Source organism: Pseudophryne corroboree, chromosome 6 (assembly GCF_028390025.1).
Source record: "Pseudophryne corroboree isolate aPseCor3 chromosome 6, aPseCor3.hap2, whole genome shotgun sequence".
Taxonomy (NCBI): Eukaryota; Metazoa; Chordata; class Amphibia; order Anura; family Myobatrachidae; genus Pseudophryne; species Pseudophryne corroboree.
The window spans coordinates 556,013,369-556,026,898 of NC_086449.1; positions in this window are offsets into that span (position 1 = coordinate 556,013,369).

A 13,530-nucleotide genomic window follows, 5' to 3' on the forward strand; every position below is an offset into this window, starting at 1 on the left:
ATGAGAAGGGCGATGTGACTGCTATGGGGGTGTGGTGGGGGGCACAAAGAGATTTGGAGAGTCAATGTTACTGCTATAGGAGGTGTGGGGGTCAGAGAGATTTCGGGAGAGGGTGTGGTCAGGGGACAATGATACTGCTGTGCAGAGGGACAGAGAAATATGGAGAGAGAGGGACAATGAAGAGGAAGACATTTGGAGACAGGAGAGCTCAGGGGAAAATGAGGGGTGGGGTAGAGAGCTATATAGTGAGGAGGGCTGATGAGACTGATTTGGAGGGATGGGGATGAGTGATATTGAGGAAGGGGGACTTGGGGCAATGAGACTTATGTATGGGGCAGATCAAAATGGAACATGAAGGCTCATGAAATGATGAGACTGCTATGAAAGGGGCATAGAGATATGGAGAGAGGGAACTTGGGGTACAAAGGTAAATTAACTGCTGAAAAAGCGCCTCAGCAGAGGATGCATCACATAATTTATAATATGTACTAAGGACCCGCCCCTCCACACACCTTACTCAGGTGTCATACTTGGGTGCAACTCCAACATACTCAGCCGGACACGTTGTCTACTGCTTTTCCGTCTCCAGCGGCTGTTACCACTCAAGCCGTCCCAGCAAGTTCTACAGCACACAGCACTTTATTCCCTCTCTGCTGCATAGCTTTTGTGGGCAACACAGGACATCCGACCGGGGACGCCCGGCACACGGACCAGCCCACCCGAGAGGTATTAACAACTGAACTTTAACTGGTGACATAAAGATAATTACTATTGGAGTCTTATTACCATTGCACCATTTGTTTATTGTTTGTGCACTCATAGCAGTGCTCATCGGCAGCTGTGGAACATGGACTTCAGCTTTACATTATAGCTGCAACACATTATAAGTCCTCCAGTTGTGCAGACACTTTGAGACAAGTTCTGTGGATTATTTTATTGTTCATTGTTATATCGGTATCATTATATCATAACATCTCTTTTATTACATATTAAATTCTTATATTATTCATATGTTGGCTTTCTTTTCATTGCACTTCTGATATTCAGCGCAGCCGTTTTCTCTTGTTTACTTGGGGTATAAGACTGCTAGCCTGGCTCCTTCTTACTGGGTTCAGAAATATTGGTTCCCTAGGACACCCACAATAGTGAAGTTTTCCTTGCTGTGGGTATCTACTTTCTCCCTGGCTGCTGCTGTACACAGCTCCCCTCTCCCCAGAGCCTGCAGGCAGTTGTTTACTGACAAGTCTTCAGTTCCTCCAGAATCCACTAGCCCAATACATTAGGAACCAAGTCAGATTGACCTGCGTATCTGGGGCAGTGCAACTCAACCCCCCTTGCAGGGGTCAGTGTTGACCATTGTTAGAGTTGACAACACTACTCTGGGTCCACACAAATCCTATTTTTATGATCAGCATGCTTACCATCCCAGAGAGAGCTGTGACGAACAATGAAAGAGCTATGAATGGGGTAATAAGTGACATATATTAGGGGTAGTCAGAGATATGGAGGGGCTAATGAGCAAGATATGGAGGGAGGGTTCTCAGGGGGTGATGAGACAGTTATGAAGAGGGGAGTCAGCCCACTAGCAAAAGATTAACTGACAAGTGTTCACTAACTAGGGGAAATTTAATTCTGCCCAACAGACGCAATGTGATGTTAGACACATTGTGTCTGCCAACATCGCAAGTTTTCCTATGTGAGGGAGAACTTCCATATCACACACAATTATCACTCTCATTGTTTGTCTTTTAAAGAAGAGATTATTACATATATAATTTTCAGACAGGCCTGTAACTTCCAGGATTTATAAAAGCCCTAACAGAACATCAGTAGGAAGATGCAGCAATTTCACAAGGCAGCAAGCTCAGGCCGGACTTAACTTATTTTGGCTGTGTTTATTGTTTGTACTTTTTGTTGTTTTTGCTTGGGACTACATATGGCAGTTTGACCACCATTATGTCAACAGCTGCCTATGTCGGAGCTCTGTTGTCGTGACCAGTATGTTGAAAACATTCAAATGTTGCTTAATCACTAGAGATGAGCGGGTTTGGTTTGCTGAGACCCAAACCCCACCGAACTTCACTACCCGAGCCCGGATCCGAGTCAGGCTCGGGTTTTCCCGCCTGACTCGGAAACCAGAACGAGGCAAAACGTCATCATCCCACTGTTGGATTCTCGCGGGGTATGGATTCCATATAAGGAGCCGTGCGTCACCGCCATTTTCACTCCAGCATTGGAGAGAGTATTGAGAGGACGTGTCTCCATCCTCAGTGTCCTGCATCAGAACAGTGGTAGTGTCTTGTGCTGCATCAGTCCAGTCACAGTGGTGGTGTCCTGTGCTGCCATATGTCCAGTGCTGCTGTGTAAGTCCAGTCCAGTGGTGCTGTGTTGTGCTGCATCAGTTCAGTGGTGGTGTATTGTGCTGCATCAGTGAAGTCACAGTGGTGGTGTCCTCTACTGCCATATGTCCAGTGCTGCTGTATAAGTCCAGTCCAGTGGTGCCGTGTTGTGCTGCATCAGTGGTGGTGTATTGTGCTGCATCAGTCCAGTCACAGTGGTGGTGTCCTCTGCTGCCATATGTCCAGTGCTGCTGTATAAGTCCAGTCCATTGTAGTGGTGCTGTGTTGTCCTGCATCAGTACAGTGGTAGTGTCTTGTGCTGCATCAGTCCAGTCACAGTGGTGGTGTCCTCTGCTGCCATATGTCCAGTGCTGCTGTATGAGTCCAATCCATTACAGTGGTGCTGTGTTGTCCTGCAGCAGTCCAGTGGTGGTGTCCCTGTGCTGCTGTATATGTCCAGTGGTACTGCAGTATATGTCCAGTGATACTGCCGTATATGTCCAGTGATGCTGCCGTATATGTCTAGCGGTACTGCCGTATAAATCCAGTGATACTGCCGTATATGTCCAGTGGTACTGCCATATAATTCCAGTGGTACTGGCATATAAATCCAGTCCAGTGATACTGCCGTATATGTCCAGTGGTACTGCCGTATAAAACCAGTGATACTGCTGTATATGTCCAGTAGTACTGCCGTATAAATCCAGTGGTACTGCCGTATAAATCCAGTGATAATGACGTATAATTACAGTGATACTGCCATATAATTCCAGTGGTACTGGCGTATAATTCCAGTGAAACTGCCGTCTAATTCCAGTGGTACTGGCGTATAAATCCAGTGATACTGCCGTACAAATCCAGTCCAGTGGTACTGCCGTATAAATCCAGTGGTACTGCCGTTTAATTCCAGTGATACTGCTGTTTAATTCCAGTGGTACTGGCATTTAAATCCAGTGATACTGCTGTATAAATCCAGTCTAATGGTACTGCCATATAAGTCCAGTGATACTGCAATATAATTCCAGTGGTACTGCCGTATAAATTCAGTCCAGTGGTGCTGCCATATAAGTTCAGTGGTGCTGTCCTGTGCTGTATATTATTTACTCCAAATAAATGGGTTATCAGTATTTAATCCAAATAATTTTCACAGGGTTTACCCTGTGTGGTGTAGAGGTACGCTCTCCTGTACCGCATATTGTTATATAACTCCAGAAAAATAATGGAGAACAAAAATTTGGAGGATAAAATAGGGAAAGATCAAGAACCACTTCCTCCTAGTGCTGAAGCTGCTGCCACTAGTCATGACATAGATGATGAAATGCCATCAACGTCGTCTGCCAAGGCTGATACCCAATGTGATAACAGAGGGCATGTAAAATCCAAAAATCCAAAGTTCAGTAAAAAGACCCAAAAAAATTAATTTTAATGGTCTGAGGAGAAACGTAAACTTGCCAATATGCCATTTACGACACGGAGTGGCAAGGAACGGCTAAGGCCCTGGACCATGTTCATGACTAGTGGTTCAGCTTCACATGACGATGGAAGGCCTCCTCCTACCGCTAGAAAAATTCTAAGAACTGTGCGTTCTAAGATGGTATCACAAATCCCCAAGGAGAGTCCAAGTGTGTCGGCGGTTGCGATGCCTGACCTTCCCTACACTGGACGGGAAGAGGTGGCTCCTTCCACCATTTGCACGCCTCCTGCAAGTGCTGGAAGTAGCACTTCCAGTCCAGTTTCTCATATTCAAATTGAAGATGTTACTGTAGAAGTACACCAGGATGAGGATATGGGTGTTGCTGGTGCTGAGGAGGAAGTTGACGATGAGGATTCTGATGGTGATGTGGTTTGTTTAAATCAGGCACCGATGGAGACACCAGTTGTCCGTGGGATGAATAAGCCCATTGTGCTGCCTGGGCAAAATACCAAAAAAGTCACCACTTCGGTGTGGAATTATTTCTCCACAAATCCGGACAACAGGTGTCAAGCTGCGTGTTGCCTCTGTCAATCTGTAATAAGTAGGGGTAAGGACATTAACCACCTAGGAAAATCCTCCCTTATACGTCACCTGCTGCGCATTCATCAGAAGTCAGTGTCAAGTTGTGAAACTTTGGGTAAGAGCATAAGCAGTCCACTGACACCTAAATCCCTTCTTACTCTTGTACCCAAGCTCCTGCAAGCCACGCCACCAACTCCCTAAACATCAACTTCCTCCTTAGTCAGTAACTTGAGTAGTCCTGCAGGCCATGTCACTGGCAAAACTGAGGAGTCCTCTCCTAACCGGGATTCCTCCGGAGGTTCCTTGAGTAGTACACCTACTGCTGCTGTTGCTGCCACTGCTGTTGGTGCTGCTGGGAGTTGATCGTCATCCCAGAGGGGAAGTCGGAAGACCACTTGAACTACTTCAACTAAGCAATTGACTGTCCAACTGTACTTTGTGAGGAAGATGAAATATGACAGCAGTCACCCTGTTGGAAAGCGGGTAACTGAGGCCTTGTCAGCTATGTTGGTGTTAGACGTGCATCCGGTATCCGCCATTAGTTCAGTGGGACTTAGAGAATTGATAGAGGTAGTGTGTCCCCTGTACCAAATCCCAACTAGGTTCATCTAGGTTCCATTTCACTAGGGAGGCTATGCCAAGAATGTACAAAGACGTCAGAAAAAGTGTGCTCAGTGTCCTAAAAAATGCAGTTGTACCCACTGTCCACTTAACCACTGACATGTGGACAAGTGGAACAGGGCAGACTAAGGACTATATGACTGTGACAGCCCACTGGGTAGATGTATTGACTCCCGTAACAACAGCAGTGGCACCAGTAGCAGCATCTCGCAAATGGCAACTCGTTACTAGGCAGGCTACGCTATGTATCACCGCTTTATTTAAGAGGCACACCGCTGACAACCTCTTACGGAAACTGAGGGACATCATCGCACAATGGCTTACCCTAATTAGACTCTCCTGGGGATTTGTGATATTGAACAACGCCACCAATATTGTGCGTGCATTACATCTGGGCAAATTCCAGCACGTCCCATGTTTTGCACATACAATTAATTTGGTGGTGCAGATTTTTTTTTTTAAATGACAGGGGTGTGCAGGAGATGCTGTCGGTGGGCAAAAAAATTGCAGGCCACTTTCGATATTCAGCCACTGCGTGCCGAAGACTGGAGCGCTAGGAAACACTCCTGAACCTGCCCTGCCATCACCTGAAACAAGAGGTGGTAACGAGGTGGAATTCAACACTCTATGGGGGTCATTCCGAGTTGATCGTTTGCCTGCAGTTTTTAGCAGCCGTGCAAACGCTATGCCACCGCCCACTGGGAGTGTATTTTAGCTTAGCAGAAGTGCGAACGAATGTATCGCAGAGTGGCTACAAAGTTTTTTAGTACAGTTTCAGAGTAGCTCAAAACCTACTCAGCGCTTGCGATCACTTCAGACTGTTCAGTTTCTGTTTTGACGTCATAAACCCTCCCAGCGTTCGCCCCGCCATGCCTGCGTTTTTCCTGGCATGCCTGTGTTTTTCCGAACACTCCCTGAAAACGGTCAGTTGACACCAAGAAACACCCACTTCATGTCAATCACACTGCGGCCACCAGTGCGACTGAAATGCTTCGCTAGACCCTGTGCAAAACTACATCGTTCGTTGTGCCCGTACGACGCGCGTGCGCATTGTGCTGCATACGCATGCGCAGAACTGACGTTTTTTAGCCTGATTGCTGCGCTGCGAACAAATGCAGCTAGCGATCAACTCGGAATGACCCCCAATATGCTTCAGAGGATGTAGGAGCAGCAAAAGGCCATTCAAGCCTATACATCCACCAACGATATAGACAAAGGAGGGGGAATGCACCTGACTCAAGTGCAGTGGAGAATGATTTTCGTCTTGTGCAAGGTTCTCCAACCCTTCGAACTTGCCACATGTGACGTCAGTTCAGACACTGCCAGCTTGAGTCAGGTCATTCCCCTCATCAGGCTTTTGCAGAAGCAGCTGGAGAAATTGAAGGAGGAGCTAAAATGGAGCAATTCCACTAAGTATGTGGGGCTTGTGGATGGAGCCCTTCATTCGCTTTGCCAGGATTCAAGGGTGGTTAATCTGTTGAAATCAGAGCACTACATTTTGGCCACCGTGCTCGATCCTAGGTTTAAAGCCTACATTGTATCTCTCTTTCCGCTAGACACAAGTCTGTAGAGGTTCAAAGACTTGCTGGTGAGAAAATTGTCAACTCAAGCGGAACGTGACCCGTCAACAGCTCCTCCTTCATTTTCACCTGCAACTGGGGCTGCGATGAAAAGGATAAGATTTCCTAGCCCACCCGCTGGCGGTGATGCAGGGCAGTCAGGAGCGAGTGCTGACATCTGGTCCGGACTGAAGGACCTGCCAACGATTACTGACATGTCTACTGTCACTGCATATGATTCTGTCACCATTGAAAGAATGGTTGAGGATCATATGAGTGACAGCATCCAAGTAGTCATGTCAGGCAGTCCGTACGTATAGTGGCAGGAAAAAGAGGCAATTTGGATGCCCTTGCACAAACTGGCTTTATTTTACCTAAGTTGCCCCCCCTCCAGTGTGTACTCCGAAAGAGTGTTTAGTGCAGCCGGTAACCTTGTCAGCGATCGGCGTAGGAGGTTACTTCCACAAAATGTGGAGAAGGTGATGTTCATTAAAATTAATTATAAATTCCTCCGGGAAGACCTTTACCAGCAATTGCCTCCAGAAAGTACACAGGTACCTGTGATGGTGTATGCCAGTGGGGACAAATTAATACTCTCTGAGGAGGATGTACAGACTGAAGGGGGTGAGGAATTGGAGGATGAGGTCGACATCTTGCCTCTGTAGAGCCAGTTTGTGCAAGGAGAGATTGATTGCTTCTTTTTTGGTGGGGGCACAAACAAACCAGTCATTTCAGCCACAGTCATGTGGCAGACCCTGTCGCTGAAATTATTGGTTTGTTAAAGTGTGTATGTCCTGTTAATACAACATAAGGGTGGGTGGGAGGGCCAAAGGACAATTCCATCTTGCACCTTTTTTCTTCTTTGCATTATGTGCTGTTTGAGGACTAGTTTTTTAAAGTGCCATCCTGCCTGACACTGCCATACAAGTCCAGGGGTACTGCCGCATAAGTCCAGGGGTACTGTCATATAAGTCCAGTCCAGTGGTGCTGTCTTGTGCTGCATCTGTCTAATGGTGGTGTCTTGTGTTGCCATAAGTCCAGTGGTGGTGTCCTGTGCTGTATATTATTTGCTCCAAATAAAAGGGTTATATACATTACTTATACTATTATCCAAATAATTTTTACAGGGTTTGCCCTGTGTGGCGTAGGGGTATGCTCGCATGTGCTACATATTATTATAATAGCTCCAAATAAATTTTACAGGCTTTGCCATGTGTGTGTGTGTGGTTTAGGGGTACGCTCTCTTGTGCCACCAATAGTGTGCGTGTATTACATCTGGGCAAATTCCAGTACGTCCCATGTTATTTGTGCAGCACACTTGCGTCACTTAGCTTAGTCATACAGCTATCTCATTGCACATCTTTTTCTTCTTTGCATGATGGGCTCTTTGGGTCCTAGTTTTTTTTTTAAGTGCCATCCTGTCTGCAACTGCAGTGCCACTCCTAGATAGGCCAGGTGTTTGTGCCGCACACTTGTGTCGCTTAGTTTAGTCATACAGCTACCTCATTGCACCTCTTTTTCTTCTTTGCATGATGTGCTGTTTGGGGCCTAGTTTTTTTAAGTGCCATCCTGTCTGCCATTGCAGTGCAACTCCTAGATGGGCCAGGTGTTTGTGCCGTACACTTGTGTCGCTTAGCTTAGCCATCCAGCTACCTAATTGCACCTCTTTTTCTTCTTTGCATCATGTGCTGTTTGGGGCCTATTTTTTAAATCTGCCATCCTATCTGCCACTGCAGTGCCACTCCTAGATGGGCCAGGTGTTTGTAGAGCACACTTGTGTCGCTTTGCTTAGTCATCCAGCCACCTCAGTGCAACCTTTTGGCCTAAAAACAATATTGTGAGGTGTGAGGTGTAATAGACTGGAAATTAGTGGAAATGAATGTTATTGAGGTTAAAAATACCGTAGGATCAAAATTACCCCCAAATTATGTGATTTTAGCTGTTTTAATGTTTTTTAAAAATATCATCCAGATCCAAAACCAAAACACAAAAGGGTAGTTTTGGCAAAACCAATCCAGATCCAAACACATGGAACCAGAACCAAAACCAAAACACGAAAAGTGCCCGCCGCACATCTGTACTAATCACTTATTATTATTATTATTATTATTATTATTATCTGTTATTTATATAGCACCATAAGGGATCCGCGGCGCCCTTTACATGGTACATAAACAAATGAGCAAAACAAGAAAAAAAACACTTACACTTTAAAACAATATAGCACAAGTACAAGGTACAGTATATACAGAAACCAGGCGTTAGATGCCATTGATTATAAGTTAGTGTAAGTAAGAGAAGGAAAGGCACATGAGGGGAGAAGGCCCTGCTCTTGCGAGCTTACAGTCTAAAAGCTTGCAATTTAACTGGCTAATATTTTTTTCAAAAATTTACCAAAATTGTAAAAAAAAAAAAAAAATATTATCAAATTATGTAAATAATAGCTAATGAAATCTGATTCAATATAATTTTTAAACAAAAATGCAAAATCAAGTTTAAATAGCTATTATGTATATAATATGAAAATGAAATAAAAATCAACAATTTTTAGGACATTTTTAAAAAGAAGTCTTATAGTAATATATTTACATACATACTGTAGAATGTAATACTTGCTAAAGGTGTATACCATCTCCGCTATGCACATGCTACTGAACCCCAACCGCTCCCATTGTAAGAGAGACCTAGAAGTAGTGATGCCCATCAACAGCTGTACCATTGATGGTAAATTATTTTTTACATTAACTAGTAACCAGTTAATGGCTAGCCATCGATGGCTGGGTGCAGTGCATGTGCAGACCTCAGCCACCACCATCGATGAGGTATCTGAGCCGCTTCATTGATTGAAAAACACTATTGATGGTTGATGGCCATCCCTACCTAGAAGAGGAATTAATGGGAATGGGTTAAGCATGGAAGTCGGAACAGGTCTGGGACAGAGCGATGGAGGGGGGATGTCTTGGCTGAAGTTGCGGGGACAGAGCCACAGATATTTATATCTTGAGAGCAGATCGGGGTAGACTGCAGTCTCCTGGGGTAGATGGATTATAGAAACATAGGCCCTCATTCCGAGTTGTTCGCTCGGTATTTTTCATCGCATCGCAGTGAAAATCCGCTTAGTGCGCATGCGCAATGTTCGCACTGCGACTGCGCCAAGTAACTTTACTATGAAGAAAGTATTTTTACTCACGGCTTTTTCTTCGCTCCGGCGATCGTAATGTGATTGACAGGAAATGGGTGTTACTGGGCGGAAACACGGCGTTTCAGGGGCGTGTGGCTGAAAACGCTACCGTTTCCGGAAAAAACGCAGGAGTGGCCGGAGAAACGGTGGGAGTGCCTGGGCGAACGCTGGGTGTGTTTGTGACGTCAACCAGGAACGACAAGCACTGAAATGATCGCACAGGCAGAGTAAGTCTGGAGCTACTCTGAAACTGCTAAGTAGTTAGTAATCGCAATATTGCGAATACATCGGTCGCAATTTTAAGAAGCTAAGATTCACTCCCAGTAGGCGGCGGCTTAGCGTGTGTAACTCTGCTAAATTCGCCTTGCGACCGATCAACTCGGAATGAGGGCCATAGAAACATAGAATTTGACGGCAGATAAGAACCACTTGGCCCATCTAGTCTGCCTTTTTTTATCCTTTAGGTAATCGCAACCCTTTTTGAACCTTAATTCTTTGTAAGGATATTCATATGCCTATCCCAAGCATGTTTAAATTGATCTACAGTCTTAGCCTCTACCACCTCTGATGGGAGGCTGTTCCACTTATCCACTACCCTTTCTGTGAAATAATTTTTCCTTAAATTTCCCCTGAACCTGTCTCCCTCCAGTTTCAGTGTATGTCCTCGAGTTCTAATACTTCTCTTCCTTTGAAAAATGTTTCCCTCCTGAACTTTGTTAAAACTTTTGGTATATTTGAAAGTTTCTATCATGTCTCCCCTTTCCCTTCTCTCCTCCATACTATACATGTTAAGATCTTTTAGCCTTTCCGGGTAAGTTTTGTGATGTAGGCCATGCACCATTTTAGTTGCCCTTCTTTGTACACTCTCTAATATATTTATATCCTTCTGGAGATATGGTCTCCAGAACTGGACACAGTATTCCAGATGAGGCTGCACCAATGACCTATACAGTGGCATTATTACTTCTCTTTTCCTGCTACTGATTCCTCTCCCTATGCAACCAAGTATCTGACTTGCCTTTCTCATTGCTTTGTTGCATTGCTTTCCTGCCTTAAAGTCACTTGAAATAGTGACTCCTAAATCCCTTTCCTCCTCAGTAGTTTCCATTATAGTACCCTTGATACTATATTTAGCCTTTGGGTTTTTGAGACCCAAGTGCATGATTTTGCATTTTTTAGCATTAAACTGTAGTTGCCATGTTCTTGACCATTTTTCAAGCCTAGCTAGGTCATCAATCATTTGTTTTACCCCTCCTGGTGTGTCTACCCTGTTGCATATCTTTGTATCATCTGCAAAAAGGCATACTTTCCCTTCAATACCATTTGCAATGTCACCAACAAAGATATTAAAGAGAACTGGTCCAAGTACAGATCCCTGGGGTACTCCACTGGTAACATTTCCCTCCATAGATTGCACTCCATTTACTACAACTGTCTGTTTCCTATCCTGCAACCAGGTTCTTATCCATTTAACTATTCTATAATCCACCCCCACACTTTCAAGTTTATTTAGCAGTCTGCGATGTGGGACAGTGTCAAATGCCTTACTAAAGTCTAGATATGATGCTACATCTACAGCTCCTCCTTGATCTATTATTTTCATCACAGAGTCAAAAAAGTAAATAAGATTTGTTTGGCATGATCTCCCACCAGTAAACCCATGCTGTTTTGGATCCTGTAAATTGTTTGATTTAAGATATTCCACAACTCTTTCTTTTAGTAGTTTTTCCATTACTTTCCCTACTACTGATGTAAGGCTTACTGGTCTGTAGTTACTTGCTTCTTCCTTGCTTCCACTTTTGTACAATGGAACTACATTTGCTCTTTTCCAGTCCTCTGGAATGGCACCTGTATTTAGTGACTGGTTAAATAATTCTGTTAATGGTGCCACGAGCACATCTTTTAGCTCTTTTAGTATCCTTGGGTGTATCCCATCTGGCTCCATTGATGTATCCACTTTTAGTTTTGAAAGTTCAGTTAGGACCTTCTCCTCTGTAAATGTACTTTCATCTACCTTATTTTTATGAATGTCCTTGCAACATAACTGGGGCCCCTTCCCTTCTTCTGTAGTAAATACTGAGCAAAATAATTATTTAGGTGATCTGCTATTGCCTTGTCTCCCTCCACCAAATTCTCACTCTCTGTCTTAAGTCTTACTATTCCTCCATTTGATTTTATCCTTTCATTTATATAATTAAAAAAAGTTTTGCCCCCTTTATCTACCGACTGGGCCATTGTCTCCTCAGCTTCTGCCTTTGCACGTGTGATCACTTTCTTAGCATCCTTCCGTCTGTCAAGATACACCTCTTTATCATTATTATTTTGAGTCTGTTTGTATTTCCTAAAAGCCATCTTTTTTGCTTTCACACTAGTTGATACTTCTTTTGTGAACCACATTGGCTTCCTTTTCCTGGTGCTTTTCCTAACCCTTTTGATACAAAGGTCTGTTGCCCTTAGTATTGCACTTTTCAGTTTTTCCCATCTCTCCTGCACTCCTTCCAAGTTCCTCCAGTCCGCCAATGAATCACTTAAACATCTCCCCATTTTGCAAAGTCAGCATTTCTAAAATCCAACACCTTTGTTTTTGTGTGACAGGAGTTGGATCCTGTCTTTATACTAAACCATACTGCTTGATGATCACTGGATCCCAGATGCTCACCCACATATATGTCTGATATCCTGTCACCATTTGTAAGAATCAAATCTAATATTAAGTCTTTGCGAGTGGGCTCCCTCACCAATTGCTTGAGAGATGCTCCCTGTAAGGAATTTAGAAATTTGCCACTTGTAGCTGAACTTGCAAAGGACCCCTCCCAATTTACATCAGGTAAATTAAAGTCTCCCATGATTATAACTTCTCCCTTTAAAGCCATTTTAGAGATGTCCAACAGTAGGTTCCTGTCCAAATCCTGCCCCTGGCCTGGTGGTCTATAGATCACCCCAAATGCGAATAATGTCCTTCTCCCCAGTTTCCATGGTGACCCAAAGGGCCTCAGTTTTGTCCTCAACATTTTGTATTAAAGTAGCATTTATGCTTTTTTTCACATACATTCCTAAATAAATTGTATCCTGGTATAGCTATGTCCCAGTCATGATTCTCATTGCACCATGACTCAGTAATTGCGACAATATCCAGGTTATCCCTTGTCATTATAGCAATTAGCTCTGGAATTTTGTCTCCTAAGCTCCTAGCATTTGCACACATAGCTTTAAGAATTTTGTATTATTATCTTTTATCTATATTGCACCACAAGGGATACGCAGCGCTCAAATAGTGCATAAATGAAAAATCAAAAAGGACAGTAGCGACTTACAGTTGAAAACAATATAGGACAAGTACAGGGTAAATAAACACTGACATACAGTAAGTATCAGGGTGGCAGAAAACCGCGGGATTAGGTGTTTTCGAGGATGGTTTAAGTAAGAGAAGGATAAACACCTGAGGGTCGAGGTCCCTGCTCGTGAGAGCTTAGATTCAAAAGGGGAGAGGCAGACAGACAGGGGTGACACAGATGGGGTAGACAGCGTCTGAGAGAGGGTTAGGATGAGATTAGGCTGGGTTTGGTGAAGAAGTGGGTCTTGAGAGCCCGTTTGAAGTTTGGTAGAGAGATGGAGAGTCTGAGGGGAAGAGGTAGGAAATTCCAGAGAAAGGGAGCAGCACGTGAGAAATCTTGAAGGTTGGAGTGGGAGAAAGTAATCAGTAGGCAGGCGAGGCTACATGCATCAGCAGAGCGAAGACAAAAGGTGGCAGTGTAAATGGAGATAAGGTCAGAGATGTAAATAAGAGAGGAGTGGGTGAGGGCTTTGTAAGTGACTGTGAGAAGTTTGAATTGA